Source organism: Rhinatrema bivittatum, chromosome 8, assembly GCF_901001135.1.
Source record: "Rhinatrema bivittatum chromosome 8, aRhiBiv1.1, whole genome shotgun sequence".
NCBI lineage: Eukaryota > Metazoa > Chordata > Amphibia > Gymnophiona > Rhinatrematidae > Rhinatrema > Rhinatrema bivittatum.
This window is the reverse complement of record NC_042622.1, coordinates 190,677,803-190,700,699: the sequence shown is the minus strand read 5'-3', so window position 1 is coordinate 190,700,699 and position 22,897 is coordinate 190,677,803. Positions and strand designations below refer to the sequence as shown.

The following is a 22,897-nucleotide window of genomic DNA, read 5'->3' as shown; positions in this document are numbered from 1 at the left end:
TGTGGACGGCAACATTGCTTAGACCCTAGAGAAGGGGTGTTAAACTGCAATCCTCAAGGCCTGCAAACCAGTCTGGTTTCCAGGATATCCCTAATGAACATGCATGAGATACATCTGCATGCATTGTCTCAACTGCATGCAAATATATTTCATGCTGTATTTGCAACAGCTGTATCATTTTCATGGAGGTCACAGATATTCCTGCATGTATTTATTTATTCAGTCATAAAATTTAGGAATCACTTTCCAGGTTCTACATTAAATTCTTCCAAAGTGATGTACAACAATATAGAACACAATAAATAATTATAAACTATTATAACAGTCCAAAGCAGCAGTTTGAAAATCAGACCGGTTTGCAGCCCTTTAGAGGACTACACTTTGACACCCCTGCGCACTCTCAGTGAGATAAGCACAGAGAATCTCTGAGGGTGCTGTAGGTAGGGAAGGTAGAGCTGAGCAGTTGGTGTGGATGGGCAGACTAAATAGGCCGTAGAGACTTTTTCTGCTGTCACATTGCTATATTTCTGCGGTGCTCAACAGCTTGCTCTCTGTGACTTCTCCAATGTACCTTAATTTAGACTGTAAGCCACCATGGGCACAGATCTATCAACCTGTGTTTACTATAGGAGTGTTGGGCAAGGGCCAATATCGTTAACAGAAAATGGAACTCATTATGCAAGCATTGCAACCCATGTGTACCTGTGTACAGACAATATGTTTTGTAAATATTCTGAGGCAACAATGCAACTGACACTGTCATAAAGAATGAAATTAGTTTTATCCAATGAAATTGCATAATTTGAAAAAGCTTGTTAATGTTCTTTCTGTTGTCAGTGACTTCCAGATGAATAAACTACCTTCTCCTTTCATTATTCATTCTCATGCTTGCAAACCAAACTTGTACCAATAAACAAGTCAACAAAAAAATATCACAGGATCTTTACAATCCGCTTTGAACAGTGAATAAAAAGAGGTTTAAACTGAACCAGAAGCTTAGGACTGGGGTGTGGAGGGGAATACACCCTACTGTGACTCCCAGAAGCGTGCCGGGCCTGTTTTCAAAAGGCCCGGCGGCACGCATAAGTCCCGGGGCTTGAAAAATTGGGTGGGGAGGGGGCGGGGCCAGAGGCCTCTGCAGGGCCGCTGGGCTGGAAGATTGTGTGCCGGCAGTTGGCCGGCAGGCGTAACTTCTACAACAAAGGTACGGGGGGGGGGAGTTTCTTTAGGGCTGGGGGGGCGATACAGGAAGGAGAAGGGAGGGGAAGGTGGGGGGGAAAGGAAAGTTCCCTCCGAGGCCGCTCCGATTTCGGAGCGGCCTCGGGGAACGGAGAAAGCCAGCTGGTCTCCCCGAGGGCTTGGCACGTGCAAGTTGCACTAGTGTGCACCCCCCTTGTGCGTGCCGACCCCTGATTTTATAACATGCGCGCGGCTGCGCATGCAAGTTATAAAATCGTGTGTACATTTGTGCGTGCCGGGTAGCGCGCACAAATGTAGGCCGCCCGCGTAGGTTTTAAAATCTGCCCCTTAATCTAGGCCTGATTCAATGAGCTTTTTCTCTCATGGACACAGAATGAGAGAACAGCTTTAGTGAATCCGGCCCTTTATTAACAAACTCTCTTTATGCTCAATATATCTATTTATTTTATTCTAAGTGTATCGCGCTCACTGACCATACCACTAAATTGTTCTTTGCACAAACATGTCTGCTAATATATTTTAGCTCAGTTCACATAACCTGCAGATAACATATGAGATAAATATGACAACTCTTCACCCCAAAAAACCCCCAAAAAACAACCCAGTGAAACAGAGAATATGAGGTCAGGTAAGAACCATAAGGCCCATCTAGTCTGCTCAATTTACTCTCTGGTGCATGCCATATTCCCCAGTTGATGTTGGACCTTCCCTTTATTTTTTAACCACTAAGGAAACTCTGCACTTACCCCGGGGTTTCTTGAATTCTGCTTATGTTTTTGCCTCCATCCCCTATACTGGGAAGCCCCATTCCCTCATCCACCTCCTTTCCCATAAAGAAATTTTTTCCGATTTTATTTACAGAGGACAATGTTCAAAGAGATTCACATGGGGAAAAATTAGTGTTTTACCCACGTTCATCGGTTTGTCAGAAAAATTGCTCTCCTACAATGCAGTTAAAAACCTGCGGGTTGTTCATATTCGGGTACGCACATAAGTGCCGGGCTTCTTTCAAGGGGCGGGCCAGAGGGGTGTGTTCTGGGTGGGGAGGGGCGGGCCGGAGGCCATTAGACGGCGCACGTAAATTCCTTCTGCTCCCAAGGAGCAGCAAGTAATAAAACAAAACAATTAAGGCCAGGTAGGTGAGTTTTAGGGGGTGGGGAGGAGAGGGGAAGGAAGGTTAGGCAGGGAGTTAAGGAAGTTCTCTCCCAGTCTGCTCCTTAGAGTGCTCTGGGAGGGAATTGGGGAAGGCCTGAAGTGTTCTTGTTGCCCTGGCTTTGAGTCCAGAAATTATAAACAGTTGTCGCACTGAGTTAGCATTAATTCTCCCCCCTTGCGCACGCTGCCCGCACATACACATGTGGATTATAAAATCTGGCGCGCATGTGCGTGCGGCCCAAGGATTTTATAAGATATGTGCGCCAGCGCGCGCATGTTATAAAATCGGTGCATCCATGTATGCGCTGGGAAGCTCGCACACATGGACGCACGCATGTTCCTTTTAAAATCTACCCCATTGTGCATTAAGAGCAGGCATTCTGGGGTGGGAGGACGGGGTTTGGTTGGTTTGGAATAATACATGTAGGTTTCATTTTCAACTACACGTCTTATAAGTACCCACAGAAAAAAAAGCAGTTGAAACTGTCCAATAAGGTTATGCAAGAAAAACATTTTTCTTGCCTTTAAAATTTGTTTTCTTTTAATTCCAATCGTTTCATTTTAACAAATGTTTTTGTTTCATTTGTTTCATTTCTATTACAGCCAATGAGTACCTTCCTCCTCTGTGCTTACTGACCGTAACAGAAATGAAAAGATACCACCCTCCGCAGCATTTGTCCCTGCTTCTTCTCCCACGGCTCTATCCTCACCCCAGGCCCAGTACTTGTCCCCTGCCACTGGAGCCCATCCTGTGGCTACTGATCTGCCACCATCCATGCCCCACCAGCCCCAACCAAAGCAGTTCAGGCTTCTTTGGCTGGTGAATGAATGGGCGCCACCAGAAGCCCTGACCAACTCTACTCCATTTTGGCCGCTGGCAGAATGGGGTCTTATCAGCAGCCTAGACCTTCTCACCCTTTCTTCAGTCATTGCTAGGATGGGCTCTGCCAGCGGCCTGCACAGTCTCTGCTGCACTTTGGCCACTGGATGGGTCCACCAGTGGCCCAAGCCACTTCCTCTTCTCTGGCTGCTGGCAGACTGGCCTCTGTCAGCAGCCTGGGCCTCCCCCTTTCTCTTTGGCCAATGAAAGGATAGGCTCTGCCAGCGGCCAAAATTCTGCCTCAGCTCCTTTTTGGCTGCTAGTGGGATGGGCTCCACTAGCAGCCCGGTCTCTGGTCCACTTTGGCTAAGGGTGGAATGAGTTTGCTCTAGACAAGACAAAATGCTAATGAAATTAAAATGAAATTTCATTAGCATTTGTTTTCAGATTATTTTCAAACAACACAAAATGAAGCAGCTTGTTTCATGAGTGTTTTCATGGTGTGCGAAAATGAAAGCAGATCCATAGTGCCCATGAGTGCTTTGCCCCCTTGAGCGTTCCCTTTGAAAACTGAAGTTAAGTCTGCAGGTTAAAAATCCTTGCAGACTTTATCCCGAAGCGAACAGTTCAATAGTCGGTCCCATATCATCAACAATGGGGTATGCATATTGCACTGCACTTGAAACTATTCTAGTTCTCTTGTTAGCTTTGCTAAACACGTGGTGCTTAATTGAGCACATCTGAAGTTCTTATCCACAATGGTAAAGTTATGGGTCATAAGTGCTCAAGGTGCTGTGCAATGAAAGTCTTGTTTCCATTCCTACAGCACTACAGCACCCACTGGTATATAACAACAATGTAAAGACACGGGGGTTAGTAAAATGCTGCATTCTACTATGCTGGAAGCCTGAATCTTCGACAAAGCCTCCCCTTTCCTTCCACCCTCCCTCTACTCAAGTAAGCCAAGCGCCCTCATGTTCCTTTCAACTATTGTGAACATTTAATACAGAGCTCTGTCAAAACAATTCCTTGAAGCTGGGCATTTTTCTGTTTATTTGAACTATTAGGGGTATAATTTATCTCAGCAGGAGAATGAGAGGAAAATGTGCAATCTGACTAATGGCACTAGCAGAAATCACAGAAAATGAAAGCTTGTTCATATAATGCGATTCTTCCACTCAAAACTTGCTTTAAATGTAAGCTCATCAAGCCTGCAAACTTTTAATAATAGACTTAGTGTGACCTTGGCATGAGAGAAGTGGAAAAAAAAAATTCCCAAACACCACTTACTTTTTGTTTGTTTTTTTAAGGCCTTGCTCAATAAAGATGCTTTCCCTGGGCACAGGTCACAAATAAAATCCCCTTTTATATATTAACCTTCATCTTAATATTCCAGTATGACTGGAGAAGGCAATGCAGATTTAACTCCAGTCCAAAGAAGCACTGGTGTATTACAGAGATGGTTAAGTCCCACTTGAGATGAGGGTCACCCAAAAGTGTGATGCTTTGTCCCTATCCCTACCATAAAAATAACTCTACTTTGTTTCAATATATGCTACTGACTACAAGAACAGGACAGCTGCTTCTTTTTTTCACCCTATTCTCTTGACAGAGAGCTGTTGAAGATGGGTAAATACTGTTGGTCTTGAAATACTACCATGTACGTACAGGACCAGCTGTAAGGAAGAAACTCTGTAAGACATATGGCCCCTAGAACAACAGAAAAACATGGCTTTTCACATGATACTTGCAAGAAGCGTGGTTAGCATTCTTCGTACATCCCTTCCTTAGGAACTCACAGCTCTCTTGGATGCCCTTCTTCGACCTCTGCAGTTGTTACTGCTTAACATAACTACACTATCAACATTGTCAAACAATTTCAAAATGACACTTGTGTCTCATGCAATGTAAGGCCGCAACCAGCAAGTACTGAGTAACCTGTGCTGACAACATATTACAGCCCTGCCATAACCAATTATTGTCTCCATGAAGCAAACTGGCAGATAATTTACGGTAAAATATGTAACATGATGCATGCCAAATTGGCATAGCAGCTGGCTAAACAAGAAAGTGGACAAAAGTATATGTAAGATGCTAAGAGCAACAATACGATATCTGAATGTTTTGAATTTAAGAAGTTTATTTAAGATTTTGAGAGATACTGGGGGAATAGCACAAGGGAAGAAGAAACTCACATACACAATTGGTCCAAGAAATTCAGACAGAGCCACCAAAAATGTGAAACTCAAGAGCAGTAATTCCACGGACAAGGCCCTTAACGAAGGTGTTACTCCTTGCAAATTTCATATCTATGCTAGTTCTGCCATTGTTTTTGCCTGCAGGTACATGCCTAATGTATGCAATGTTCTTTTGTCTATGAATGAAATAATAAAAGATATTCTGGTCGATTTTCAAAGACTTGTGTATGCCAAAACCGGGAGATACACGCGTGACTCAGACCCGCATGTGCCTCGTGGATTTTAAAAGGCCTGCGGCCACGCGTGTATCTCATGTACACGCATAAAAAAGTTTTCTGAAAAAGGGATGGGGCATGGTCAGGACATGGGTGGGCTGTAAATGAAGTCAGGGCGTAAGTAATTATGCGCATAAGCATATGCTGGGGTCCCCTACCGCATAACTTTACTTCTGTTTCCTCATAGATAATATTATTCGCACCTCTCATATCCCTACCCAAAAGAAAAGGTACAAACTATACAAATGGTTTTAATGGGCATGAATTTTCAGTGGGAAAGTACCTGCTTCGTTTCACTTTGGTAAAATATGCATGTTAAAATTACCTATATACTGCCTGATTCACTACGACGGTAACCTTTAAAGAGCAGCGCGGGTTTCCATGTACGCACGAATGGCAGTTTGTATGAATGGATGCGGCCATTTTATATCATATGCGCATATATGCGTGCATGAAATCAGCTGTGTGTGCGTACATGTGTGCACAATTTTGTATGTATGCATGCTTGTGTGCAAATGCTGGCTCTACCATATAAGTGGAGGGAATTTATTTGATATGCACGCCAACACAATTATGCCAGTTTCCCCAGTCCATTCTTGGTTCACCCAGATAAAGGCTCCCAACTTCCTAACCTACACCCCAATTAATCTTTCTCCCTTTTACCCTATTAGCCTTGATCCTTCAAACACCACTGATTAGCCCTGATTGTTTTATTTTAAAACTTACACGTCATCCATAACATAAGAACATAAGAACATAAGAAATTGCCATGCTGGGTCAGACCAAGGGTCCATCAAGCCCAGCATCCTGTTTCCAACAGAGGCCAAACCAGGCCACGAGAACCTGGCAATTACCCAAACACTAAGAAGCAGAAGTAAAGTTACACAGAAAGGGACCTTGGTGCGCACTTGTCTGTGTAAATACTTGTGTGTACATTTCAAGTCACTTTCCCGGAACATCCATGCTCTGCCCAGACCATGCCCACACCCACCCCTTTGTTTGACTTTTTGATTTGTGTACGCACCAGGACATATGTGCATACTTGGGTGCTTCTTAAAATCCACGCAGAGTGGGCCGGCCCAAGACACACACATATTTCCCAGCTTTGGCGCACATAGGGCTTTTCAAATTCACCTGTAAGGCTTTTCTCCCATTCTGTGTCTATGGTTAAATACCTTGATGAATCAGGTCTATAGTTTGTAAGTACATGGACTTGCTTAAAAATTGCCATAATATATCAACAGAGTAGAAGAATTACTTTCCTTGGAGTGGAGGAGTAGTCTAGTGATTACAGCAACAATCTGAGAACAAGGAAAGTCAGGGCTCACACCCCACTTTTCCCACTGATGCTCCATATGACCTTGGGTATGTCACTTCTCTCTCTTATGCCTCACTCGTAAGGCTTCAACTGCAGTTGAACATGTAACTTGTCTTCAGTTTGGATTTGGAACGGGAAGCAACTAAATCTATAAACCAAAGCAACTTGTCTTAACTTATTAATTTATAGAGTGCAATACCAATAAGCTCAAAATAGCATTACATAATATAAAACACAAATGCAAATCAATTACAATATACAGTCAACATAAAAACAAAAATAAGCACAAAATCAAGCATAAAACTACTATTAAAATAATATATGCAGTAAATAAGATAAAACATAAGGCCTCATTTAAAATGAAATGATTAAAACAATTACTATGCCTCATCTCAAAAGTAACTTACTCAATAAGTACTCCACCATAAAAGCTGACAAGATTCTTTTCTCCGGTGCATTTGGCCGCCTGAACATTCATTTCCCAATATCTATCTAAGCATTTGAATTTTTTTGTGCTAAATATAATATCTTGCATTTGTCCTTGCTGTGTATCATCCTATTAATTTTAGATCATTTCTCAAAGTAACTCCAAACCAAGGAGTTAGGTTGTAAGTTTTGGTCAATATGCAGGCCGATGCAATAAGACGCACGCTCAAAACAGGCGCTCATAGTAAAGTGCCTGTTTTCCTAAAGCACACACATCCATATTTCTTGTGTGCCCGGTGCAGTATTTAAATGAGAGTGAAATCGGAACAGCATAAAAAAAGGGTGTGCTGAGGGAGAATTATGTGTTTCTGGTGCTCAAAGGAGTTTGTTGCATCAGGCGCTGGTTGCAAAGGGTGCTCAATATGAGTGCCGGTTTTGAGAGTACTTCTTTTTGGTTATTTTGCCAAGTTTCTTATGAAGTTTTTTATATCAGGTATCCATTGCTACAGGCATCTAAATTGGGTGTTCATAACAAAAATTGTGCTTTTTTGATCAAATCGATGTATAGATGTATATATATATATATCTATATATATATTTCTCCATCGGAAACAGTAAATTCAAGAATCAGGATGATACTAAGGAGGAGGACCCATTTAATGCAACACATATGACCAAATTTTTTTATGATTCTCATGAGCCCTTGACTGCGAGCTAACTTTACTTCAGTTCCAGACCTGGAGTTAAATTCCCTGAGTTAAAAAATGTGCATTGGGCACCCAGCCTTTGGTCACACTTTCCTGCATAGGGCAGTAATAGCTAATGTCTTTATCTACATGGAATTTAAATGTGATGGGTGCTATCTGCTATGCTTTTGCTAGGTCGTGTGCTTCAGATGCGCTAATCTCCTACCTGCATCAGACGCTATTATTGTGCACCCGAAACACACACCCAATCACGAGTAAACTTGTGTGCTAGGCTGGGCGCACTTTATTGCTTCAACCTGATGGCTTATTAGTGCATCAGGTCACAAATTATAATACAATATGGGCCGGATTTACGCGCATCGGGGGGAGGGGGGGGGGTGTTTATGAGCGCTGGGCCTATTTTATAAATTATTTTACAAAGGCCCGGCGACGCGCGTAAATCCCTGGGACGTGCCTAAGTCCCGGGGCTTCGAAAAAGGGGCAGGGAGGGGCGGGGCCAGAGGCCTCCAGCACAGCGGCCATCTGCCGCTGTGTTGGAGGATCGTGCCGGCAGGTGCAAGAGGTAAAACAAAGGTCGGGGGGGGGGGGTGTTTAGGATAGGGCTAGGGGGGGCGGGAGGGTTAGGGGAAGGGGAAGGGACGTTAGGTTAGGGGGTTAGGAAGTTCCATGTGCGGGCGCTGGGTAGCACGTAGATATTAAAATCTAACCCTATGTGAACATCTCAGTAAAATTCACCGAGGCCAATATTCAGTTGGCCATTTAGTGGACAAATTATTCGACTAAAATTAGCCAGATAACTTGTCCTGAATTTCAGTGGGATAAACATCCCACTGCATAACTTTAAACATAACTGTATCATATTCAGAGTATAATGAGACAAACAAGACCGCTCTTTCTAATACTTCTAAGCCAGTACTCTCTAAATATTCAGACAAATTCTCAAAGTTTCCCGTATCCCCAATTGGAGATATCTGGATTGGACTTTGCCTTTGTTTCAAAAACAGAATTTTTTTAACTGATGGTATCTGTTCTTCCGGAATCTTTAAAATTTCCTTCAAATATATAATGAAGCATTACTTCAAAGAAATGAATGTTCCCTATTTAGGAGCTCTCATCCGTATATTTCCTGACCTATCCAGAGTAACCCAGTTACGCAGGAAAGATTTCCTGAAAATGCGCCCAGAAGTTCGTACTCTGGGGGCAGAATTTCTTTTAAGATATCCAGCAAGATGTGTAATTAAATACTCTGGGAATGTATATGTATTTTATAATCCTGATCATTTGAGAGAATTCTTAGATGCCAAAAGGGTCGTGCTGTAAGTTACCCGTGCATTAAAAGATAGGTAGGTGCAGGAGTGCATTACTTTGTTAATTAGTTTCCTAGATTTTCTCCCGTGTGTTGTTTCTATCTCCTCTCCAATATTTCTTTGGAAAAGCGGAAAGAAAATATATATATATATTTCCTGTTTAATGATGTAAGGAGAAAATATATTTCTTATATGTAATCTTATGCAGAATTACCATGCAAAGTTTATTTGTTTATAAATATTGTTAAAATCTAATAAACATATAATAAAAAAAAACAAAAAAAAAACAAACCATAACTGTATAACTTTAAACATAACTGGATATTCTTTTGAATATCAAAAGAATACAGCCAGTTAAGTTGTGTTCTGTTTATTAAAAATATCACATTGTGGGCCTACAGGCCCAAACCTGTCCCCTGCCTTCCTCCCACACAAGTTCCAAAGGTTCTGCAGGGCCGAACATGCTGTCCCCTCCTCAAAATGCCCCAGTTGACTGTTTTAAAAAAATTATTTGGGCTGGGAATCATTGCCAGTTATTTCCTCTCCTCTAGTCCTGCTCCCGCTTCCCCTTTTCATTTCTAACAACTTGTCTCCATATCCCCTCCTTACCCCACACTCCAACCTTTTCCCTTCTACGTCCCCCTGCCCCATATCTTAATTTGTAGTATTTCTTCCTCCAGATCACGGTAGCATCCTACCATGACCCAGGCATGTTGTGTCTTGATGTTGCTAGGCTACTGCGATGGAAGCATCACAGTAGCCTAGCAACGTCAGAAGCGCTGGGCCCAAATCGCAGTACGGCGCTACCACAATCCGGGAGAAGACATACTACAAATTAAGGTACAGGAGAGGGAGGGGCAAAGAAGGAAAAGGGGGGGGGAGGGGGGTGTAAGGGGGTGCCCCAGATGGGACTCGAACCCACAATGAGATGTTAGGAAAAAAGAGGAAGTGGGAACAGGGGGCGGAGGAGGGGAAATAGCCGACAATGACTCCTGGCCCAAATACATTTTTATCAGTGAAATTGGGGCATTTTGGAGAGGGGCGTGGCAAGTTTGGCCCTGCAGGGCCTTTGAAACTTGAGCGGGAGGGAGGCGAGGGACAGGTTTGAGCCTGTACACCCACGATGTATTTTTTTTTTTGCTTTTTTTTTTTTAAACAGTAACGACACATGGCTGAATAACTTTAGAGCTGCTCTGAAGCAGGTCTAAAGTTATCCAGTTAACTTAGCCAGATATATGCGATATTCAGCTAAGTTCGCTGGATAACTCAACACTTCCCCAGAATGCCCCTTTTTTATCCGGCTAAATTAGAGCCAGATAACTACTTATCCGGCTATAATTTAGGTGGATAAGTGGCTGAATATGCCTATTGTGCCACTTAGACTGATAACTTTTCAGTTATTGTCTAAATGGCTTTTAAATATGGACCTCACCATAAGTGTAAAATGTTGACTATCTGGAAACAATAACCTGTTCAGGCAGACAGGGAATGCTGTCTCAAAGGTAAATCAGAATTCATCTTGAGGGATTTATGCCACATTACTAACTCATTATCACCATTTAACAGTAAAGCAACACCTAGAGAGTACATCGTTAGCATCCTACATATTCATTACTATACAAATGAAAATGCGATAACAAAGCCACACTAAGATCAGATTTCTCTTTCTTCCTTTCTATAAAATTGTGCTGAAGTTTAAAAATTGTGTTAATCATGGAGATCTATGGAAAATGATTCATTAAACAGGAACCTACTTAATGCAACCAGCATGATTGGTTATTGCAGCAAATGAAATAGTTAAAAGGAGATAATTTTTGTACAAAACAGTCTTCATATTGGGGTAGATTTTTCAAGTTATGCGCAGGTGTAGATTTGTTCGCACAACCCGGCGCGAACAAATCTACGCCCAATTTTATAAGATGCGCGTGCTGCCGTGTGCATGTTATAAAATCCAGGGTCAGCGCGTGCAGAGGGGTGCACAATGGTGCAACCTGCGCGAGCCGAGCCGAGCAGCCTGCCTCCGTTCCCTCCGAGGCCGCTCCGAAATCAGAGCGGCCTTGGAGGGAACTTTTATTCTGCCCCCCCCCCCCCCCCCCCCACCTTCTCCTCCCTAACCTACCCCCCCAGCCCTAACTAAATACCCCCCCACCCCATTATGTTTTAAGTACTTAACCATTACAAATATATATATATTTTTCAATAATATACAAATCTGGCAAATGGGACATTGGTTTGAACAACTGAGTTATGAGCAAAAATATGAATAGATTTTCTATGCATACATCCAAAATATACATAGATAAATAAGAAAATCGTGAAATGAACAAACAAAGCTCATAACTTTAAAAAGAATAAAGGTTTTATTCTGCATGACATACATTGTTCAGGGTATAAATACTCCTGGACTGCTTAAGCAATCAGCATTTATTAAAGAAAAATGGGAAGCCTTAGCCACATTTTTTAATCCTTGGAACCTCAGCCAGTTTGGTTTATAATTCTCTACTGCAATGACTGGGAAATTGTTCCTGTACCCGGGCCATTGGGTGCCTATTTAATGCTGATAAAAGGTCCTTTTGAAGCTGTTGACTTGCCATTTTATTAATTTATTTATCTAAACACATTTATAGTCCATTTCCATGAAAATCCTATCCAAAGCGGAGCACAAAAAAGACATTTATAAAAACACGTGCAAATAAGTAAAACAGTAGATGACAAAAATATTAAATATAAGACAATAAAATAAAATAGATAAAATAAAGTAAATTAAGCAGTAGAAAAATTAAACTAATATTCAGTCACAAGCCTGAACAAATAACTGAGCCTTAGGTTTTTCCTAAAACTGAAATAATCTTCTTCCCCCTGAAGATCATCAGTCAAAGAATTCTACAATTGCGGACCAGTGAATGGTGATGCTGAGCCCAGTCACCTCATCTGACCTGCCTCCTGTGGCCCAGTTTCCAGAATTCATAATCAGTCAATATCTGCTATGCCAAAGTCCATGACTGCTGACTGAGTTCTCTTTGATTTAAGATAAACCTAACCTGTTATAGTCAGCATATAGCCAGGTAAAGTAAAAAGAAACCCAAATAAACCTTGTGGTCCAGCAAAGGCTTTATCCCCTTCCACACCCCTCAAAATTATTTACAAAATGCCACTCTTCCCACTGGGGTACAAGGATAATTTAGGGGGCTTGGCAAAGGTAGGTGCAGATGGTGTAACAGCCTTAAAAAGTGGAAGGGGGGCTTGGGCGGTGGGAGCTGTTGCACTTCCTGGCCGCGTCCGCTCCGCGGCTGGTCCTGCTCACCTCTCCCTTCCATCTACCAGCTCCAGGCTCACTCCCTCTGCCGCCGTTCAAGTTCATGGCGTCCCTGGCTCCCCTGCTCACCATCTCCGACGCCGGGGCTCCGCGTCTTCCTGCTCCTCGGTCCTGACCCTAGGCACGCGCACAACTGACGTCCTACATTTTAAAGACCCGAGCACGGGAAACCCAGGCCCGGCGCTCACCAATGACGTCATTACTCTCTAGTATAAATAGGGAGGCCCGTTCCCTTGAACTGTCCTTGGCAATCGGGTCGTACACTCCGGTGTCTCTAGTTTGCCTTCCTGCGTTCCTGTGTCTTTGCTCCTGTGTCTCCTGTTCCAGCATCTTTGTTCCAGCATCTCCTGTTCCAGCGTCTCCCCATTCCTGTTAGTACCCTTCGGACTGATCTCACGGTACTGACCTTTGCCTGTTCTCTGACTACTCTTGATTGCTGCCTGACCTGACCTCTGCCTGAACTCCGACTACTCTTGATCGCCACCTGGAACTTGACCTCTGCCTGACCTGACTACTCTTGATCGCCGCCTGGAACTTGACCTTTGCCTGACCTGACTATGCCCGGATTGACCTCTGTTACCGACCCTGCTTTGGATGACCATCCTGGACCGATACTCTGGCCTTAATCCTCGCTATACATTCGGACACTCTCTTCTGGCCTCCTGCAACCTCTGGACTTCCCTGTTTGAACACAGACTGCACACCCTTGTTCGTGGTGGGCACTCCCTTGAACTTGCTCTCTAGGAGACCCTGCGAAGCCCACCTAAGACCAGACGGCCCGGGTAACCAAGGGCTCAACCTGAAGGAACCCCAGGTTGCTATTGGCGAAGCTCCAGCCAGCCTCTGTCTCCTCCTGTGCTCCGCCTCCTGATGGCAGGTGCTCTCCGGGTCCGACCGGAGGGCTGTACCAATCTTGCACCAGGCCAAGGGTCCACCTCCAGCGCAACAGCAGCCACTTGTAATTTAAGAACTTGGGCAGGGAATGGGGGAGGGAGAGAGCTGTGATGCTATATTTTTTCAACTTGAGGAGAAAATGGTAGGGGGTGGGGGGAGGGAGTTATTGGGACACTAGGGCCTGCAACATTTTTGTATATATTCAGTAAGCCAGTGAGTGCCAAAGCTACCCAGAAGACTTTATCTGAGCTGCAAGATATGTTCCACTGAATATTAGATTAAAGTTTCCAGTTAACATCACTTGGATATCTCTGCCACTCGTCTTACTAAATATGGACCTTTTGTTTTTTTCCAGACTAGCTTGCCCAAAATATTTCGCTGCCTTTCCACCCCCCTAAAAAAAAAACAATACACACAAACACTTATGATCAGAAAACAATTAAAAGGAAGCACAAAATATGGCAAGAGTGATACAGATTTAATATTAACCTCAAAGTAGTTTGCATTGAAACATTCTTTGATGGAACGAGTAACTAAAGGACGGTTATTTACCCTTTCAAACAATACAATAACAAGGGGATACCCCATGAAACCTACAACCTGCAGATGTAAAACAAATCACAGAAAGTACGTTTTCACTGAACGCACAATCAATCTGTGGAACCTGTTGCCAGAGGACATGGTGAAGGCCACTAGCAGAGCGGGCTTTAAAAGAGGTTTGGATAATTTCCTGGAGCAACAGTCCATTACATCTTATTAGTTACGTAGACTGGATAAGCCTATCGCTATCCCTGGGAGGGAATAACTAGAAAAAGATCTACTTTCTGGGATCTGCTGGGTACTTGTGACCCAGACTGGCCTCTGTCAGAGACAGGAGGCTTGTCTCATTTGATCTTGGTCAGACCCAGCATGGCATTTCTCACGTTTCAGATGCACTTCTAGGAAGTTCTGAAACAAAATAGATCTGAAGAAATGGAAAAATGTATTAACTGTGCTGCTTATATTTATGAAACAAAATGTTTTACACAAGTGTTGTTTTCTTTCTAAACAAAAGTATTTCATTTTGCAAAATATTTTTTTAAAGTATTTGGGACAATGTTTAGTAAGCCTGCTAGGTGCAAGTGTATGGAACTAGACGGCCATAAAAATGTTCCTGGATGTACTGTAAATGTGCCCTTGAGTGAAGTTTTGTTGATAATTTTGGCACCCAGAGGCAGGCAAATGCTGAAACATCGGGCAGGGGTTGGGAGGATTCCTGGGTTTTATCCTGATAGCCGGAATCCAGGGCGGGGTTGTCAAATAACTTTTCCTCTGTTTTATTCTGAGTTTGCCTACATTGGAGGATTACTGTTGTATGTGAAAAATACTTCTTGTGGCAACAGGAAAGTTTCTTATATTTTTGATTACAGAATATAAGCTACTTTTTGTACTAACTTTGATAAACTTTGGCAAAAAAAAAAAGACTGTATAATAAATGAATTTTTGAGAGGTAAATTATTACAAAACTACACGGTTCTTATCTGAAAACCTGTCATGTGATGTCTTTTTATACTTCACTGCTTTTTGGACATCTAATAGTGTCCCAACCTTCTTGGATTTCAGTTTTCTCCAAGACCAATGTGGCTACTGGAGCTCTGCTGTAAAGCAATATCTATAAAACTTAATGGTGTTTGCTCATAAAAAGGGTTACAAGTTGGATTTCTATCCCAAAAACTTCATTGAAGTTTCCAGATACTAGAAAAAAAATATATGAAAATCTTGACAATGCTTCTCGGGTGGAATGTCAAAACTGACCATCCATCACATTAATTGGAAAAAAAAAAGCCAGAGCCAGGTCCTATGGGATCAGAGGAGAATTAGATTTTCACTCAACTTTGAAAAGCTTCACTTTGCCATTATGGCTGGGAATATAGGGATCACTGCAAGGTCAAGACCAACCTGCCCCTCCTGATTGGAATCCAGAGTGCACAAGGCATTGCCATGTGTTATGACTCTTTGAAAAGCCTGGGATGACATCTACCTGCTCTTGCTTTCTTGAAGTGCTCTGGGACCAAAGTTGTGTCTAAAGCATAAACTTCTTGTCGCAGATGGCAACGTTGCTCTTTAAAATGATGGATCGTTTCAAGCAACTCTTAAATTAACATTACAAAGCCCTGACCTTCTGTGCATTAAGTATTCCCTGTAGGTGTTCAGGGTATTTTACAATGAGTTCTTTCATTTAGCTGTCTTCCTTCTGATTACCTCTGGGGTTCATTAAGAATTTCACTGTTTCTGTCTAGGGATGGAAAGAGCAGTTACGGAGGAGGGAGTAAGTGACAGCACAATCCAAGGTTTCTAAAATATAGATGGTCAAAGATGAGAGAGTTGTGTTTGCAAAGAACAGTTTTAATAAATGTTGAAAGAGCTCTAATTGTTGAAGAAACAGAAATCAATTACATTAAAAAATATTCTTATGGGCACTAAACGAACTTTAATCCAATAAAAAAAAAAAAATTACCAATAACATCAGGAAGATGAAAATATTACATATCTTCCAATCTACTCATGCAATTTTGTCCCCATCCAGACGCCTGTACAAACAGCAGATACAAACCACACAGATGCTTTTTGTGCATGTAATTTGCCCTGGCTAATTTTCTCAGACAAATAATGTGGACAGTCTCTCTTTGAAAATATGCATTAAGTATCCGTGTTAAAAGCGCAAGCACAGTTTGCAACTATGGAGATTATTTGAAAATTGCCCCCTTGAAGACTAAGCAGTGTCAATGCTGATGGCAAGCAAGCACAGCATGCATGTGTATAAAGGCCATCTATTCTATTCCAAAATGAAAGTAAGCCCCTAAAACAGCAGAAATTTCCATAATTGCAAGTACAGCACTGGAGATCAAATAGTCTGCTGTTTTAAAATGGTATTTGATGTTTTGAGGTGCACATTAATATAAAAGAATTTTTATTCAATTAAAAAGTAGATTGTACACTCAGGGATTAAGGTCCTTAAGAATTTCAAGTCACCAGGCCCTGATGGGCTACGCCTTCTCCCGCATATTTTGGATATTTTTCAGGTGTTTGGCTCTTTCTCAGGCCTTAAATTAAATCTGGATAAATGCAAAGTTTAAGATATTCTGGGGCATCTACGTGACTCCTTGCCTGACATTCCCTTGCATTGGGTAGGGGATTTGATTAAATATCTGGGTATTCATACTCACAGAGATACTGCTCAGTGGTGTCAAGTCAATATCCCACTAGTACTGGGAGACATTCGTAAACTCACCTTTAGGGTGGATGAAATTGCCTTTAACAGTCATGGGTAGAATAGTAGGGATGTGAATCATTTTTATAACGAATTGAAATATCGTACGATATTTCTTAATTCGTTATATATCAGGTAAATCATGAAACGAACTCTTTTTCCCCAAATTTTCGTGAAAATCGTTTTTTGGGTTAGTGCGCGCTAATGAGAAAACTGTTTATTTTTGTTATTTTTTGTTACTTTTTGTCATTTTTTGTTAGTGCGCGCTAACGGGAGTTATTTTTTGTTAGTGCGCGCTAACATTGCACAAATCTCACCCAAAGATGAGATTTGTGCAATGTTCTCTCCACCTAGCTTGATGGACTCTCTACCTGGGTAACATCAAGCTAGGTGGAGAGAACATTGCACAAATCTCATCTTTGGGTGAGTTTCCTCTCTCCGTAGGTCATCAAATCTTCACAAGAGTGCACTGTTCTGTTCGTACATTTCACTTCGAATGTCAAAGTGGCCCCTAACCCCTACACTAATACCTAAACCTCACCTGGAGTGACTAGGTGGGCCTCATATAGAGGTATAAATACCTACCTAGTATGAGGGCATTATGGTTAGTCTCTTTTTTTCTCTCTCTCTCTCTCTCCCCCCCCCCCCCTGTGGTTGTGTATAGGAATTACAACAATTCTGGCACTTATTGCAAAGTGTGAAAAGTTATCGCAGTTTGCACTAATACCTATGCAGAGCACTAAGATAGGCAGTTTATCGCAAAGTGCACTATTACCATAAAACACGCCCCTTTTCCCATCACATGCAACATTTAGTGCATTTTAATAAATCCAGGCCAAAGTAAGCTGCAGTACCCTGACTTGCCACCTCCTGATCAAGGGGATGTGAATTGCTCGAAAATGTATTTTACATAATTGGATACATAGTGATGCACAGATGTTTGATTTTTGATTTTTGGTTTGCAGAAATGTTGGATCTCCTGCTTTTAGATATCGGACATGGACAATAACAAAGAGAAATAGGCAATCGGCCTTTCCTAAGATTTTGGAACCATTTACTAAACAAATCCCAATTGCATGGCAGAGAAGATACACCCATGACTGGCTACCTCCATTTCAACTGCTAATTGAATGATTGTTATTCTATACTCTTAAGAATGCTGCTTGTGTGTTAATTTCTGTGGCTCCTGGATATATAGGATGATGGGTGAATTTATTAGGGTGGGGCTGGGAAGCTAGGGTTGTTACTGGCCATTATGATCTGTTGTTGTATAACTTGATCTTTTATTTTCTTAAAATTTAATAAAGATATTTATAAAAACAAAAAAAAGACTTAATGTAGCTTATTTCAGCTTAGTGAATCAGCCTCTACATCTTCCTGGATGATATATAGATATACCAGGCCTATCAGTGAGCTAACTAAATAATGGCTGTTCCCCCTCCATCATGCACAGTGGTACCAAGATTGTCTCTTTGCCCGGCAATGAATTACAGCTATTTCTATATCACTGAAATCTGTCCACACAAATGCCCCACTGTAAAGGTTAAGAAACTAACATCCCACAGTAGGTAATGACAAATTAATGAATTAAGAGTGCAAGAACATTTAAGGGGCAGCATTAGCTTTGTAGACTTTCACTGGATTGATCCTTATTCAACTGGCCACTACTACGGCATGCTCCTAACATATGTTCTAATGGGCTACTGCTTGGCTATTATAAAAATGCTCCTAATTAAGAACTTACATTCATTTATAGCCTACCAGCTGCTGTCCATTATCAGCAGACCACTAATAAAAGTTTTATATCACTCAAATTGATGAGCAGCCATTGAATCAATGTCCTTTGCCCCAATCTTAATTTATATGCAATGGAATCTTAAAAGTTTTTGTAGCACCTAGACTTTTCAAATAATTTTAGGAAGTTAAGCTCACTGAAATCTAGCCAAACAAGTCAAGAAAGAGTTCATAACAATGTGAAGCCATGATGACCAATGTGATATCAAGTTAATTTTCCCTGGTTCTTGTCTGGATCAAGTTTTCTATGCATATAACATAATCTATCTGAAAAATATTGGTAGAAAGACCTTCATAGCCCCTATGTGAATGGGGCTCTTAATCTCTGCATAACAGGGATGCCTAGCGGACAAACTCAGATTGCACACACTGACAGTAACTTTTAAACAGCCATGCGGGTGCACATGTATGTGTGTATGCCAGCTCGCGCCAAAGGATGTGGCCATACTATAACATATTCATGTATATAAGCACATGATTTAAAGTAGGCTTTACATGCATACATGTGCGCATAATTTTATATTATGTGAACATATGCACGCAAATGCCGCCTCTACCGCTAAGTGGGGGGATTTTTGTAGACATACACCAACACAATTATGAGCATCCCCAGTTCATTCCCAGTTCGCCCAGGTAAAGGATAGGACTTCCTGACCCCCCTAGTTAACTAGTCTACCTTTTACCCTGCTAGCCCCAACCCTTAAAACCCTTTAACCTCCCTAGTATTTTTTGTTTCAGGACTTACACACCATCCATAGGAGAAGTAAAGTTACGTGGTAGGGGACCCCTGTGTGAGCTTGTGCACACAAATATTTATGCACAGATTTCACGGAGAAATCTAGGAACGCCCATGCCCCACCCCTTTTTTACAAAAACATTTTGTGCTTGTACTGGGAGAAATGCATGTACTCACATGCTTTTAAAAATCTTCGCAGCGCACACCAGCCCAACTTCTGGGTGTATCTCCTGGCTTTGGTGCCCGTAGGGCTTTTAAAATTTGCCTTTTACTGAGCTCTCATGCAGCCACAGTCTGTGGCCCCTGATCAATGACTGTTCCTGATTTAACTTCCGTCTCCTCCTTAAAGTTGCCAAGGAGGCACATCAAGGAGCTGAGAGCCATCAAACACCCCATAGATCTCCCAGGGTCCTGCTGATGGGGGAAAGACAAGCTTTCAAGACCCTTAAGCTTTGGGTATCGTCTGTGCTGCCCCAGCACAAATAAAAACACTTCCATATGGTGAATTTGTTCCACAAATAAAAGTTTATTGGGGTACTTGATAAATCTGAATGATAAACAGTGCACTTTCTTTAATTGCAAGCCATACAAAAGCAAAATAAAACTACTGACTACACAGTCAGTGAACGTTTACAGTTACCCAATCTTCTCTGCAGTCCTTAGCTCTACTCTATCTCAGGGATTTCCCCTCTATTGGTACCCGAGTAAAACTGCAGATCCTCTTCTCCAAAGAAGGAAAACTCGAAGTATTTACTAGAGATCTAGTATTTACTAGAGAATCGGTTCGGTTCCGGTTCCGATTCAAATCTTTTAATTTTTATCGTCTGGCCCGATTGGTTTTTTGTTTATCGGCTGCGCCCGATCCAATAAACAAAAAACCCACCCTGACCCTTTAAAACTGACCCCTTAGCCTCCTCCACCCTCCCGACCCCCCAAAAACATTTTAAAATTACCTGGTGGTCCAGTGGGGGCGCGGGGAGCAATCTCCCGCTCTCGGGCCGTCGGCAATGCTAATACAAATGGCGTCGATGGCCCTTTGCCCTTACCATGTGACAGGGTATCCGTGCCATTGGCCGGCCTCTGTCACATGGTAAGAGCACTGGATGGCCGGTGCCATCTTTAAAAATGGCGCGGGCATGGTGCCGGCCATCCAGTGCTCCTACCATGTGTCAGGGGCCGGCCAATGGCACGGATACCCTGTCACATGGTAAGGGCAAAGGGCCATTGACGCCATTTTTATTAGTGGCAGCCGACGGCCCGAGAGCGGGCGATCAGTCCCGGGGCGACCACTGGACCACCAGGTGATTTTAAAACATTTTGGGGGGGTTTGGGAGGGTGGGGGAAGGTAAGGGATTAGTTTTAAAGGGTCGGGGTGGGTTTAGGGGTTGTTTTGGTGTGCTGGTTTTCCCATCCTCCCCCCAAATAACTCCTGTTAGTGGACACAAACCCGATTAACGATTTTTCACGATAAATCGGGGGAATTTCTATTGTATCGCACTCTAATGATTTTTGACGATTTAAAAAATATCAGACGATATTTTAAATCGTCAAAAAACGATTCACATCCCTATTATTTACTGGAATATCAAACATTCTCTCCTTCGAGAATCCCAAATAAAGTACAGATAAGCCTCTCCTAGTATTACTTGAAGCAGCAGCTCTGTCGCAGCTTTACAAGTCTGGCCGTCCTGACTCTTGACTTCAGTATGTAAATCCACTTTTGTGAAGTAGTTAAGATAATTTCCAATGCAGACAGGAATACAATGCTAACTCTCCTTGCACAACAAATCCGTTTCTGGTTTCCTCACTCTCAGGATCCTCCTGGACCCCAAGATGACTTCCAAATCCTGGAGTCCTGTAAACTCTCCTTTGAGTCATGACTCACAGCCACCTTCCTAGGAGCACCTAACCCTTCCAATGCACCTTCCACTGGCGGGGAGTGTCTGTTGAAATGCTACACCTCTCACTACATCACTGGCATGTGTCTGTGGAGACATTTAAGTAGATAATAATGGACTACGTGACTTTTAGAACCCCTCATCCCTTACGCGGCTATGACTTGATTCAAAAAGAATGTGTTTAAATGGGTGAAAAACTTGGGTAGTTGTGAATGAAGACTCATAGTACTGTAGTCCCAATAGGGACTGTTTTCTATTGAGCTAGAAGCCCCAAGAAATGGAAAATTGCTGGGCATGAAAAAAAGGGTGGCACATGACAGAACCAAATACTATAAAACAATTTTGCAATCGGATACTGGAACTTCATGGGTGATTTAAAAGCACAAAGTCTTCAATTGCATTTTTCACATGATACCCATGGTGTACCGATATCCAGCAATAATAAATACTCTGCTGTGCCTTCCGGCTTAATTATAAGATCACTGTCACACCTGCACATTTTGCTCCCAGCATGATGGATTCAAAAAAGAGAACATAAAACAATTCGGAATCAGCTGTGAATTAAATGAGATCTGCTACAAGCTATTAGCATGATTAGTAATGAGGTGTGATTCTAGTGTCACACTATCAGAATGGAAGATAAAGTTCCAACCAAAAGTTGAAAAAGTGCTGCTCATCAAGCAAAATAAAAATTGTCCTGCTTTCTCCTGGGGATGCAACAGTGCCGTGAAATTCAGTGACACCCTCAAATTACTGCGAGCCACGGGCCTTCTGCATGAAGGACCCTCCATTAGTTACCCAACCAACGTTACAGGAAGTGACAGTGCTAGCAGATACCCCTCTAGAAGGCATAACTCAAGAAGGCAAATGCATGCTGGTAGCTCATTCCAAGCAGCTAACTAAGCCTGCTGGAGACATGTAATGAAATACAATGCTGTCAGGGCCGGCCCCTGGGCAACATTTTCACATCTCCAATCCATTTTCAGTTTAGGTCGAGATTTTCAAGACGATGGCAGACAGCACTCTACTCCCAGGTGACATGGTCCGCTCTGATTTAGTCTTTGAATGTTGCAAATTAAATTCCCTCATCAGGCCTCTAATCACTCTTACCAGATGGGGCTTGTGCTCAATTTTGGATCCACAGGAAATTTAATGGTTATTGTTTCTGTTTAAATAGGAGATTATTGCATTTTAATAAGTTCTCTTTGGGACTTGCAGCAACAATAGAGCACTATGAATTACTGTAGATAGTTGTTACTGCATGCTAGGGAAAAATCAAGTTACTAAGTGTGACAAGTTGCTTTTTCTTCCCTTCCAGCAAGCGCTCGGAGTGTATTTACCACCAAATTAAGTATGTGCCGTGGGGATAATATTTTTATCCTGCCGAGGGGGGAAGGCGCTTGTCTGTAGATTTTCATTAAAATGACACATCTGTTCAGCAATTTCACAAAGTAATTCTGCTGAAAGTTTTATCAGCTAATTTTAATTATTCACTCCAGTGAGTTGAATACAGGATTCATCATGTTGAATTAATACATTTGACGGGAATTTCACAAAGAGGGGGAGAAAAAGCAATCAACAAATTGAATTGTCATGCAATATG

General features: G+C 42.2%; 1 protein-coding gene and 1 long non-coding RNA gene across 8 annotated transcripts in view; one reads left to right on the top strand and one right to left on the bottom strand.

Moving 5' to 3' along the window:
* The window catches only part of AUTS2 (activator of transcription and developmental regulator AUTS2), a 1,828,564-nt gene that overhangs the window by 905,673 nt on the left and 899,994 nt on the right, over window positions 1–22,897 (bottom strand). The window lies entirely within an intron of this gene.
* Window positions 10,176–18,106, top strand: LOC115096923. Its single transcript, XR_003858162.1, has 3 exons — window positions 10,176–10,246; window positions 12,272–12,471; window positions 17,832–18,106. It is a non-coding gene; the product is annotated as an uncharacterized LOC115096923 (long non-coding RNA).